Raw genomic sequence first — 13,728 nt, forward strand, 5'->3', positions numbered from 1 at the left:
TCTTTCCCTCCATCTTTCTTCTCCGTCTCTTTCTATCCTTCGTTGCGTATCTATCTCCGTCTCGGTCCGTCTCACGCGTGCGTACTCGGTCCATCGCGGTCCGGCATTTTCTCTTTCTTGCTCGCCCTCGAATTCCTTGCCGTGATCGGGACCGGGCAGAAGGACGAAGGTCCTGTCGAGACGTCGATGTTATGTAAGATGAGCGTGCACGGTGAACGCGATTAGTCCGCGGAACGAACCAACGGTTTTCAGCCAGACGTATACGCGTCTCTTTTCAACTTTCGTCGCGCTGATAGCGGTTCGTTCGTCGTGATTCCGCCTGCGATTATCCAGCGATTATCCAGGGATTCGAGCCTGTATCGCGCATCGTGACCATAGCACGAGGCACGAGTCGCACTCGTTGCTCGTAATATCGAAATTTCGACGCAGTATTAAACGGGGAAAAAAATGGAACGCGAGCGACATCGGCGGATGACAGAGACGGACGAAAATAATCGCTATTTGCGCAGGCGTGGAGGGTTTTTCAAGGTCAATCTCGACCAATCGGTGGCGCTCGTTCGGCGCGTATCTCTTAAATAGGGCGAAGGACGAATGTCGCGTCGTTTTCTCCGATGCAGCGTGACGCTCGGACATTTTTGTTCGGAAATAAGATTTTCCCGAACCTCAAGGCTAACCTCTCGCTCGCTTCTAGCGTCCCCTGCCCGTTCCGATTGAATCGTAATAGTAATTTACAAACGAATGCGCGAAAAAGTAGCATCGCCACGGGGCCCGGGACATAAATACGTGGCACGCGGTACAGGTTAGGGGACGGTTAAAAGAAGAAGAAGAGGAATCTTTATAGTACGGTTTTCTTCCTTCTGCCGTGGTTTTTATTTACAACGGGCCCCGGCGCGCTCGTCGATGAGCAAAATTGCCTCGTAAAAGCGGGGCCCCCAGGGGTAGGGGTGGGGGTGGGCTGCAAAATAAAAGCGTTAAAAATCAATTCACGCTGCGGATCGTACGGTACCGTCGAAATGGCAGCGCCTGAACACGTATACGTGTATGTTAATATCGCGAAACGGTTCTCCGTTTAAAGTCCGCTCGATAAGACGAACATTATTGTATTCTTTGTCTCGTCTGGCTCTCGAGTTCCTCGGATTCCCCGCGATTATCCGTTCTCTATCCTCTCGCGTGTTTCTGCCAGCTTTTGCGTCGGTATCGATTCCGAACGAGGCCGAGGAAGACGAACAAAAAGATATATATACACGTACGCAGAAAAAAGGAGGAAAAAAATGGAAAAAAGGAAGAGGAAAAAGGAAGACAGGGGAGGCTTTGAATAGGTAGAGGCTTTTTGCGGTTACGCGAAACGTATACATATAGTAGACGCGATGAATGACGAGCGGCGTTTCTGGTTTCCGCTAATGACGCCGAGAAAATTGCACGTCGCGTTACACGCGGTGGATATTGATTTTGCCTTCAGATGTTTCCGTTGGGAAATATTTACCGTGCTTTGTATCGATGTCAGGCGGATAATTTATTTCATTTATGCCGCGGCCGGCCGAGCCTGCTGCCGATTTGATGTATCGTGATTCGGGAAATCGAAATATTTCACCTCGATACCCTCGGCAACTACACTCTCCGCGCTGTACGCGTCTAATACCGCGTGTATCTATTATTTCGCACCGATCTCTGGCCAGTAAACTCTTTAGGAACTATCCAACGTTCGTAGATAGCTCCGTTTTATAGATATTCCATTTAAAGATAGCTCCGCTCCAGCTCGAGAGCGAACATAACCATAAACTAGCCGTCCAAACTAACCAACCTGGCGACCCAGCAGCCACAGTTACGTAATCTCGATCTGCAGTAGCTTCTGCTATATAGAACCAGCGACCAGTGGCACGGGAGTACCGGGTGACTCCTCGAGCGTCTTCCGGTGGTTGTTGAATCCCGTCCAAGTCACTGGGCGTCAGCGAAAGCTAACCTAGAATAAGTCAAGCTCGGGGATGGCAGGGGTGAAATTTCACTTGGCGAAATTCGCGAGCTTCTTCCAGGGTGGAAGAACCTACTATTCCCCCCTTTTCCTCGCTTTTTTCTCACTTTTCGGTCTTTTTACCCTCTTTTCGCCCAGAGGCCGGGGCAATTTTGTTCACGTACAATGGGACACGTTCCCCGTGCCGAGGCCGTTGCAAATTTCGGAATGTCGGCAGCCTTGCGACCTGTTCTCGGTGCATTCCAGCCGTCTTCTCGCGGCACCCCAACAGCACAGGCCCTTTCGAGAGTTGTTGGCTTGTCGGCTTTCGCCTGGATGCGGTATCTCTGTATCGGTTTATTCCCCGGCTCTCTGCCTCTCTGTCCCGCCTTCCGCGCTGCTTTCCGCCGTCCTCCCGGGCCTCTCTCCCTCTCTCTCTCTCTCTCTCTCTCTGCGCTCTCCCTCTGTCTCTCCGCTTCTCGCTGTTGTCCCCCGTATAACCGCAAATAACGAATGCATACGCAATCCAACCTTTCTTTGCCCCTCGGTCGCACGGTTCTTCGTCTCGTGGCTCGTAATTTGACGAGGAGAGCCTCGAATCGCAGGAATTTGACCTTTTACAGCGTTTCTCGCCGCGGCCCTCTACCGAGATCGTTTCTACGAGTTACGACTATCGCGGAAGTGGAGGCTGATTGCGTGAATACCTGCGAAACGCGTGCTCCAGACCGATTCCACCGAGCTTAAAGGTTAGACGAGCGGACAGGGCGGTCGGCTATTGGCCAACTGGAACGGATCGACGGTACAACGAATTCTACCGATCGAGATCGATCTCTGCCAGCAAACGCTCGCTTTCCCTAGCTTTCCCTCGCTTTTTCGCGTCTGTTTCCCAGCCTTCCTTCATTTTTCATGACAGCTACCTATACTACGATAAATATCCGCGAGCATGATCCTTCCCAACTCCACAGGGATCATACATCTCCTCAAACCTATCCAATTTGAGAAATCGGTATATTTTTCTATTTATTTCGCGTACCCTTTATTGTTTTTGTAATCCGGATGGCAGGAAATAATCTTCGCGACATTTTCCTATGCAAAGTCGGATGTCACGAGTCCATCCGATCCCCCCCCCCAGATGTCGTCCTGGAAGGGTTAATTGGACCCCCGACTCGTCCGCTTCTCATTGTCGGTTTTAATCCATCCTGTCCCCCTCGTCTTTATCGCGACGTTGTAACTCGCGAGTCCAGAGTCATTCTATCGACGGGGAAACGTCCCGATGCCTGTCGTCGATCCCCTTTTAGCGGGTTTAATTACGTCACAACGAGGAACACGCGGCGAAGGATCCTTTAGCAGCGCGGTGGAACGAGACCGTCCACCATCTTGGTCCCAGCGAGACGATTCCCCGGGATTCTTCCAGATCCTCGTCCCCGCGTCTCGTCCCGAGCACTCGCCGTTGAAATCACCGAATACCGATCGTAAGAGCCAGTCGTATAATCGCGAGGAGTTAAAACCCGTCGAAGAGGCCCATCGAATCGCCTAACGGGGACCGCGTTTTAAGCGCGTTTAATTATAATTTTTCGCGCGACTCGAGCTCCGATTCGCGCTTTAATTCCTGTAATCAGCGGTTTCCCGTTCGACTGGCGTTCCGGGTTCGCAACGTGAGAAAGTGATCAAAAGTAGCCGGGTGCTCGGGATCGAACGAGAAGCCAGGGACGGTCGATAAAGGATCCTTGCAGTTGCGTACGGAGTCCGTTGTTGTTTCTGGCCATGGCAAGGGGGCAAAGGGGGAGAAAGAGGAGAGAAGAAAAGAGAGAGAGAGACGGATAGACGGAGCCCGGGGGCCGCGGTGTTCACGACCAGCCATTATCGGTCCGCGGCTCCGTATTTTCTGTCCGATTACTTCTTCGTGAGCGCCTCGGTAAGTGGCCTTCGAGAAATAATTTCCTCTGGGGTTTCGTGGCCACTCGAGTCCCTGAAATTTTGATCCGGTGAAACGATTTCGAGATGCCTTACGGTACCATTTGCTTCTCTCCTTCTCTTTCTCCTCGTCTCTCCCGTGGCTCGTTGCTGCCGGTCCACGCGTTCCCCGCACGAGCCCCCGAGATGCGTGCATACGCGCGTGTTTTCTCTATCGATTCGCGTCGCGATCACGCGAACACGCGTCGAGAATCCACCGTGAAGCATTTCCGCGCGTACATCTCAATTTTCGAATATTTTTATCCCAGCGGAGGCCACGGGCCCAGCGATTTCCAACCGCGAGGTCGCGTACCCGCGATGTGTGGAGGCTCGAGTAGGGGATTCTTGGCGGTCGCAGCGCAGTTCGAATTAGCCGCCTCGCGTCGCACGGTCCGCGTGAAATATGGCGGCCGTATAGCTGCGGGGGTACTTAAAATTTCGGGGATTCTTGGCGCCTCGAATATAGTTTCGACCGGTCGTTTCGGGCCGCGCGAATCCGTGGCGCGAGATAGAGGAATAGCTACGAGGATCTCGGGCTTTCTTGGCGCCTCGAGTGTAATTTGAACTAGTTTCGCGTGGCGGCAGACTGCGAAATGGAATGGCGAAATAATTGAGAGGTTGCTCGAAACTTACGCGGTTTTTTCGGCCCTTGGACCAAGCTTCCTTTCGCCTGGCGCGAGTCTGCGAAACTGGATAGAGCGATAATTGCGAGGTTACTAAAAATTTTGAGATTCTTCGTTCACGGTGTAGTTTAGTTAAACAAAATGGAGGAATATTCTCGTGGCTATTCAAAGCGTCGAGATTCCTTGCCAACTCGATCCAAATATCGTTTTCTATCGTTCAAGTCCACGAAATGGCACAATTGTAATCTGGTCTGCTCGTTACTAAAAAATTCAGGATTTTTCATTCCCGGTATAGTTTAGTCGAACAAAATGGAGGAATATTCGCGAAGTTAGTCGAAGCTTCGAGATTCCTTGCCAACTTGATACAAATTTCGTTTCGTATCGTCGAAACGATTGTTGTGACCTAGTCCGATCGTCGATTGGGAGTTTACGAAATAGGATAGTGGAATAGCCGGGGGGCTGCTGAAACGCGGGTAGGGGATACCTGGGAGCCTCTATGAGGCACAATCGTGAGATAGTCGTTGCGGCAACGAAAGCGTGTCGTTATCGCAAGTTTATCTGTGCATTGATACATTGTATTCTCATTGATTCGAAACGGAGCCAGACAAGTCTGGGAGCGCAAAGTTCCTCCGTGGTTAGAGGCATAACGATACTGTCCTGTCGCCGCTAGGCCGATTCGTTGGCCCCGGAACGCGCGCGTTGGCCTGCTCCCGTGTTCGGTTAATTAACGGTGCTCGCGATCCTCGAGTAATTCCTAATTCCTCGATTCGTCGGTAATTACATCTGCGTTATTCCGCAACTATTCGCAACGATTTTCATCCTCGCGAGATATCGCGGCGATGCTCGATAACGGGACACGCGCGAGTACAGCGTGTCCAATTCGATATGGATTCTATAAACGTTACCATCTCGGCGAGTTTCTGCTGAAATTCGTTCTCCTCGAGATCCTGTCTAAAATTTATGGGTCACGGAATTTTTTAAGACTCTCGCGTCCGGTAAAATTTCCCCTAGTATTTATCGCGTTTCACTAGCTTCGTCGTCCCAGAATCCTCTTCGCGGATTACCGTTTTATTAATTAAGGCTAAGTCGAATCGGTGGAGATCCATCGGTCGGATAACCGGGGGTAATTCCGAAAGGAAATCGTAAAGATCGGTTCGCCCACGATCGCGGATTGGAACCGAAACCGAGGAGGATCTAAACGCCCCATTAGCGTGAGTTCACCGCCAGCAGACTCGGACCAGGTTGTACCTTCTCGCGATACAATTTATAATTCGATGATTATCTGTACGCGCGCGTTGCGGCTTATATACCGATATACGTCGATAACGCTCGGCCGATCTCTGCGTGCCAACCTGGCATAAATTTCATCGTTTAAAAAGGCCCGCCGTTTTCGCCGCAGTCACGACAAATTATTGATGATCTTATGGACAGGCAATAGAGATCGTTATCGAGAGTTCGCTTCACAGAAAGGTCGTGTCGTGCAACACGACATCGCAAAAACCTCGGATACCTGTTCGCGTTGTGTTGAACGGGAAGAAATGGCCACGGTTTTCAAGCGGACACGACCCTCGCGGGGAGGATAGCGAGCCGTCCCTGAGCTTTCTTGCGTCGCGTCGGCCGCGTCCTCCGAGATGGCGCTTCGAACGTAAATCCTGCATCGGGACGCCGTCCGACGCCGATGAAGTATGTATATTGTCCGCGAGCATGGAAAAGGCCGCGAATGCCTTTTGATTTAGCACGGGTGTAATGCCTCGTCCGAACGAGAAAAAGTAGGCAAACAATTACTGCCCCCTGTGCAAGCTGCCTCTCAACCTTCCTGCCACCTCTTCCTTAGCTGCACTTTCCATTAGGCTGTGCGTTTACGGCTCTTCCACGGCTGCTGATTCTTCTTACTGATAATTCGTTGCCTCATCTGGCTTTTCGACTCTCGCCTTATCTCCTTTCTCCCTTCGCTCTGCCGAGCTTCTTTGAAAATCTTCGGCATTAACGGAGGTAATGCCCACCTCGAGCAGGCGGATGCCTGAAACGTCCTTTAGCACTGGTTCTTTTAACATCTCGCAATTTTGTTAAATTTTTCACGTTGGGTGGGAAACACTTTGGATATTTGACTACGATTGCGCGAAATAACGGGTGATCCTGAGAATTGCTATATTTTTAGCTAGATTTTTAGTCCAGGGTTGAATACCGGAGATATCTGAGCACTCGTAGATCCTAATCTGCTCCTCTTTGATAGAACTTAACCTCAAAGCTGAAGTACCACTAGAAAATGCCGAAATATCGAAGGCAGCGTCGTAGGATCGCGCTAAGAGGAAAGATGGCGCTGCTGCGAAACTCGTACGATGTTCTCCGCGATATGGCGACGCTTTAAAGGGCATCAGTATGCAGAAGGTCGTCGCGGAAGAATTTTGGGCTCGTCGCGTGGCCGGGCAAGTTTCGTCCCGTCCACCAGGACCCCGTGTCCCACGCGATGGAGACAACATTTCTACGACCCGGTCGAGCGTAACCTGTCCATTGTTAGCCGCATATATTTACTTTGCTTACGACGCCGGCCATAAGCGAAGTACTGTTATGTCCGGTGGTGCACGTATGACGTATCGCCCGGCCGATCTTGATATTTCTTTCTCGCCTTACGAAACTCCGATCTCGCGGGCTTTCGCGAGACGTTGCACCGTCGTTAAATTACCAGTTATCCCCTGGACACATTTCGTCCGCGATTATTTCGCCATTAAACGGCCGCGGAATACCGTTGCTACCGTGTCGCGAGCTCGCGTAGGTGACCAGGGGTCAAGGAACAAAGAGGAAAGTTTCTGGGTACGGTTACGACGGAGGGTTCCGTTCCAAGGTACTTCGCGGATGCTCGATTTCCGTGATAGACGAAAAATTCGAGAAACTTCGTGTGTGATCCTACTTGGAGAGCCAGTCTCATTAGCAAGCCGAGAGCATAACGTAGACAGTGTAAACCTAAGCTTGTCCTTCGTTCGTACATATTCCAACACGTAAACAGATCCGGATTCTTCGCAGAGGATTAGAGCGATCTCTTCGGATCCCATTGTGGGGGTCTATGATGTCTCCTCAAGTGCCCACCAGTTGGTATCCCCTTGTGGCGAGAGTGAAAATGATGGTCGCTACTCTAGATGGCTAGATCCACTGCAATTTCGATCTAGTTTACGCGTAAATATTATTCCCTAGACCTGACCCCGTTACCCTAGCGGAAGACTCGTGTAACAGGAAGATTTCAATCGACGTATCAATGGCGGACACTGTCTACCGTGGTCTCTCTTGAACCTCTTCTTCCTCTCGCGTGTCTCCTCTTCGACTTTCCTCACGATCCATATACTTCCTAGTCGCATGATCGTCATCGTCGTCACGAACTTCCACGCTTGCTCGATCGGATCCCATGCAGCAGCCCCCGGCTACGATCCAGCCGTATCACGATCGGAGTTAACGCGAACTCGTCCAGTTTTTCCGGGACCAGGAGGCGAGCAGGAGCAGCGGAGGCTGGTCGTTATGAATCGAGCGTGTCGCGATCGTTGATCTCGATCCGCGGCCGGGAGCTCGCGACAAAAAGATCGGCGCAGAAAATCGTAAAGACACGGGGGCATCCAGTTGTAACGGTATACCGTACGCAGGTACAGCCAGGCCAGGAGAAAGAGAAAGAGGAAAGAGGAGGCTGGCAGACGTGGCGTCGCTGAAACGAAAGCTTCTCCCGTGTGCGTCGTTCCTAGTGAATGGAGCACCGTCGGTGGCCTCCCTTGCGGCGCATTCATCCTGGATCGATAGCCCCGCGGCGATTAATCGAATCTGGGAAGCCGGAGAGGCCACTCTCCTCCTTTCCTTCGAATCCGCGCGGTTTTTCCTCGCGCAACCTCCGCCGTGTGCCTCGCCATAGAAGCCGTCGCACGCACGCTCGTTGCCTTTATAAGGACTTCATTGAAAACGCGCCTGTCGCTCGCCTCCAGGCTGGCCAGCCTTCGACTGCCGGGTAGTCGTACCCTTTGCTTCTTATTATCGCTGAATCGCGCACCGAGTGCCACAGCCAGGCTCTCGGGATAATATTTGGGGCGTCAGGTGTTTCGAGTGGGAGGTTTAGTGGGAACACGCGTCGATGACGTACATTCGCACGCGAAAGTATTCGGAGGTTTGCACGCGTTGGTTTTAAAAAGCGACGCGCGCGGAACATAACTCACTAGCGCCACCACGGCTCGTATCTAAGGCTAAGTACTGGATATATCGAACGCAGCAAATGTCGATGTACGATTTGCTCTACGATTGATCGAACATCGTTCCAGAAGTCTATACACTCTATCTAGAAGTCTATCTTTAGTTATTTCTCAATGTGTCGTCGATATAGGGGAAATTACTCGGTCGTGTAATACTGGGATACCATCGTACACGGTCATAAGTGCCAATTTCCTACAGCTCCATTTTCTTCCACGGATTCCACGTATGACTTGTCTCTCTGGAGGAAAATAGGGGTCAATTAAGTTGGCCCGCTGCTCTGGCGCTCGTTTCTTCGTGTCCGTTGACGAGCAAACGAGGATCATTATCTCGTCAATGTTGATCTTTGCATACGACAAAACGGTCGGTCGTTTAATGAAAAATAAAACGCTTGAATGGACGAGCGTTGTTCCAAGGAAAATCCAGATGGGTCCACGTCAATGAGCGATCTGTACCGGTCGGCTTTACATTTACGGAGTTCCTTCTTAACGAGAACTTCTCGTTCCTGGTAACGCGGTTTCCGCGTAGTTACGAAGCGGAGCAACTTACCTGTGCCCGTCCCTGCCACTCGCTTTTTTCTTCCTCCGCCCGATAAACCTCCCGTTTATGATTTCTCCTCCAGTCCCTCTTCTTCGCAGCCTCTTCGGGATCGTTGGTCCGTGATTCGAAGCTTTTATCGGCTCTATCTTCGCTTCGATAGCAGCGGCTCGCGTGATCGATCGCGTACCCGGAGCTCGTGATCGAAATTCTATTTATCGCGGTTATTTCGTGATTGCCGATGAAAGAATATCCCGGTCCGTTTCGAAGAAACCTCTTCTGGAGGCCTCTCGGTCGGTCTAATCCGGCAGCAATTTTCGTCCGAAAGTGCTCGAGACGGTGGACGTGTTCTACCCAAGAGCGTGACACAAAAAATCCCCTGAAAGCCTGGCCGGAGGAGGAACTAGAGTTAAAAACTCAACAAGTCGAGTCATCCATCTTTTCTATCCACGAGGCTTACAAGCGAGCGTGGCTCACGAGCCGGGGATCCAGTCGAGGGACGTCCTTTCGGAGGACCCGCGATGATGGATGGTGAAACGACGAAGAAAATAAAGCAAACCCCGAGCCCCCGTTCCGGCGACATCCTCCTTCTCCTCCTTTTACCACGGAATCAGCGTGATATTTCGCCTTCTTCTTGTGCGTCGTCACCACCATCGTCGCTATTTATCCTTCGCCGGCGTTCGTCCTCCCGCTGACCACCGGCAATTAGCCTCACGGTCACGACAAGGACATCCACTTCGTGATAGGCTAAACACAGGTCGGCTACTCTATGAGATATTGCCCGGCGATCGAGGGGGGGCTTTGGGTACAGGACGGATAATTTGTGATCGTTGCGATCACGCCGCTAGCCCGACGTCCACGGGCTTTCCACCCCGTCCTCAGAAACTCCATTACCCAGCCCTTGATTGAGTTCTACTTATTGATTAATGTTCCCGGTGAATCCATCCGAACAACGTCGATTCATTACGCTCCGCGCCTCTTTCCGATCTCTTTTCCATCTCTTTCCGAGCCTCGTCAGGCGTCGGGACACATGGAGGACATGTCTCAGGCTAGCTAGTTGGGGCTAGCGTCTAGAAACGCGAGGACCGAGGGGAAAACACTCGAGGGTGACGATGTTAAGAATAACCCTGCTCCAGATGTGACCGCAGACGAGCAGGGAACGTAAACCCAGTCGGAATTCCCGAGTTAATCGTCTCGAATCTCGAAGACTCGCGACGGAGAATCCCCGATGGTAGGATAGATACTCGGCTAGATAGATCGAATTCGTCGTGGTCGTATCGATATTGGCCGAGCCGTATCGCGGCAATAGCTCGCGATTAACGCGTTCCTCGCGATATCGCGGAGCGGGATTTCATACATCCGTGGAACACGTGCACCACGGGAAATAATCGTACGTTTACGCCTAGCGCGATTGGGTATCTCATCGGGTAAGAGATCGCCGCTACCATAAGCGCGCTTCCCGTGCCGATTTATAGGTCGATGAAGTTCGATCGCCGCACGGGCTTGATTACCTGTAATCGAACAGGCATAACGTACTGCCAGATCTCGTTTTCTTCCATACCACCACGCTCCACCTCTTCCCTACCACCGTCTTCGTTTACGCTTTCCTTTCGTTCGAGCCTCGCTGTAAACGTCCGGTGTTTATGCTACGTCGTAAGAGGCGGCAATCCCCCTGGCCTCTCTCGCGTTTTCTCCGACCGTCTGCGTGGCTCGTTTTAATTTCGAGCACATTCTCGAGCACCGTTCTTTCCCTTTTTCGGCGCACGCCCGGGCTTCTGGGAAGTCTGAGACACTTCGCAGAGCCGGGGAAACTTTGACTTTGTTTTCCTTCTCGGCTTGTTACTCTTTCCAATTTTTCCTCAGCATACACGTATACGTATACATATTTTCTCGATCCACTCGAGAGAGTCTGGGAACCTGGAGGTGTTTGGAGAAAGACGATGAGTCGTCTTCGTGGCAAAGTTAAATATTTTGCGAAAAATACGGTGGTAAACGAGACTGAATATTTTTGTTTAGATTCCAGTTCAATTTTTAACTTTGCTCGATATTAACCAGTCAGCTGTGGCGCCCTCTATGCAGAGCGCGCACCCGTGTGCGTCTCGAGAATCAAACGATGACGGGTCTAGTCGCGATATATCGTCACTAGGTCGCTTTTGCTTGACGACGACTAGCGATGGACGGTTCTTTGCACACTGTGAACATGGACACACAGTGAGACTAGACTTTGAAACTAGACTCGCAACTTCGCTCTTGCTTTTGGACCCAGGTACTCATCTTCTGGACCCCGGTTAGCCTCGTCGTGGACGACGGGATCAGCGGCGGTTTCGCGAGGGACTGCGGCCTGTATTTCTGTTTTCCGCGAGTCTTAGAGCCTGTCCGGCCTTGCGATCGGTGCATAAGCGATTTATAAATAATGTATGTGCGTTTATTTATACTCGCGCGCGTACGGCCGCGTAGTCCTGCGCGAAGTGGGCCGTGCAAGGAGCGTGAACGGGCAAAAAGAAGGTGTACCGGAGGAACACGGGATCAGGAGGGAAGGGACACACGCGATTGCCCGTATTCGTTTTGGTCGGACGTGATTCATTCAGATGTTACGTCCGTGCTCCCTTTAAACCGGTCAACCGATACCAGAACGGTTCCGAGGCCGTGTAGTGCCTCGCGACAGGAAGCTGCGAGGTGTTCCAGCCCCGGGATCGACGAAGAACCTTTAAACGCGGTGCTTGTAACGCCGTATTTTCAATTTTCTATTTCACTTTCTTGCCACCGGTGATTTAATAGAGCAGGGATAGAGCGAGGGTACCAGCGAGATTCTCGATCGCCAGGATTTACCACGAAGGGTATCATTTTCGCGGGATATCTCGTTTTTCCTGCGCGCGCCGTTGTTGCGAAACGTTTCGACGAAGGAAAGTGCACCGGTGGATAATTCTTCGCCAAAGCTCTCCGTTTCATTTTTGCCCCGGAGGAATGGTACGAGCCTCGACGTGGACAGAGGAACGTAGAAGGCACTCGGGTGGCAGTACGGGAAGTAAAAGGAAAACTTGTCTTGCCAATCGAGCGCGCGCTTTCCAGCGAAAGAAACGAACTTGTCATAACTCGTCGAACGTGCAACACTTCAGGAAATTTGTCGTCCCTTCCCGGAACGGGCCATAAAGCTGCAATGGAACTCTCGAAGAAAGTCACCGTGTCGATACCTACATATATATATATACAACGTTCTTGCGTTTACAGATTTGTTCGACCTTCCACGGTCCGACCGTGACGGACCCGTAGGTCCTCGAGACTTATTTCGATGTTTCTCTGTGGAAGTAACGCGGTAAAAATTAATCGAGACAACGAAGGAGCGATTATGCTTACAAGTCTGACCGCAGGGTTCGCCGTTCGATCGCATTCGCATTTCCAATGGTCAATCGTCCAAGACGGGGGGCAATTTTTACCGGCAAAAACGTTCACGCTCCGACGTACCGGAGCAAGACGTCGTGCCAGCTTTGCAGACGGTTTTTCGCGTCATTTGCGGTTCGATATAAGCTACTACCCCGGCGTAATGACTCATCCGGCCGGCGAAAAGCCGATTCCCGTCTGCGTGGCGAGGCCTATCCGGACGACAATCCGGCTCCTCCGGTACCGTAATGCACGCAAGAAAGGGACAGGCTTGATTTTGCCTGGCCTGCAGTTTACGACGCCGGACCCGACCGAAATCATCAATGAGCCGCACTGGGATCGCGTTGACCTGGCACACCATGGCTGACGACGGGGCCTGAAGAGGTGGCGGAGCAGACACACGCGGAGAGGAGACGACCCGGAGCCGTGTCAGTTGTTCCATCCGGTGGATCTGGTCCGAGACGATGGCGCGAGAGGACGATGAGTAATCGAAACGAGGGGATTTCTTGACTCCGTCTTCCACTCGGGTCTCGGTGATATCGGCGGTGGATGAAAGCGTGGTTGTAGATCTGATCGATTCGAACGATAAATCAGATCCTAGAAAGCAGACCTAATGTCGCCGTAGAAAATAAATCTCGGAGAATCGTCCAGAGACGACCGAGCCAGCGTCGATATCCCAGTTCCTGGCTTTCGTTCCCATCTGCTCAGGCTCTGGTACCTACCCACGTCCACCTAGCTCATCCTTCGACAACCTCGAATAAAACGTGCATTAACCTGTTGAGTGCCACAGGGTTTGCTGTTCCCCTATTAAAAGTGCCAAGGAGAGCTTTTGCGCTTGTTCTATTCCCCAATTAAAAATGCCAAGGAGCCTATTGCGCTGTTTGCTGTCAAGTACGATAAGTCGTAATTCTTTCAATTCGGTGTCGTTCTGACACCTTTCTGAGCATAAGTATTCGCATCCGTTGTTGAAAAGAATAGGTGCACATCTACAGAGTGTAATATTACTCCGATTTTATTTTAATTTACCTAAAACGGAACAGTAGCCGTAAAGTCGCACGTTGACAGAAACTG

The 13,728-nt window shown here is 51.5% G+C and overlaps 1 protein-coding gene across 1 annotated transcript in view; it reads left to right on the plus strand.

Annotated features, from left to right (window-relative positions):
* Positions 1–13,728, plus strand: part of osp (myosin phosphatase Rho interacting protein outspread) — a 221,869-nt gene that overhangs the window by 1,512 nt on the left and 206,629 nt on the right.

The sequence above is a fragment of the Eufriesea mexicana genome, unplaced genomic scaffold (genome assembly GCF_001483705.2).
Source record: "Eufriesea mexicana isolate 0111107269 unplaced genomic scaffold, ASM148370v2 scaffold474474834, whole genome shotgun sequence".
NCBI classification, from domain to species: domain Eukaryota; kingdom Metazoa; phylum Arthropoda; class Insecta; order Hymenoptera; family Apidae; genus Eufriesea; species Eufriesea mexicana.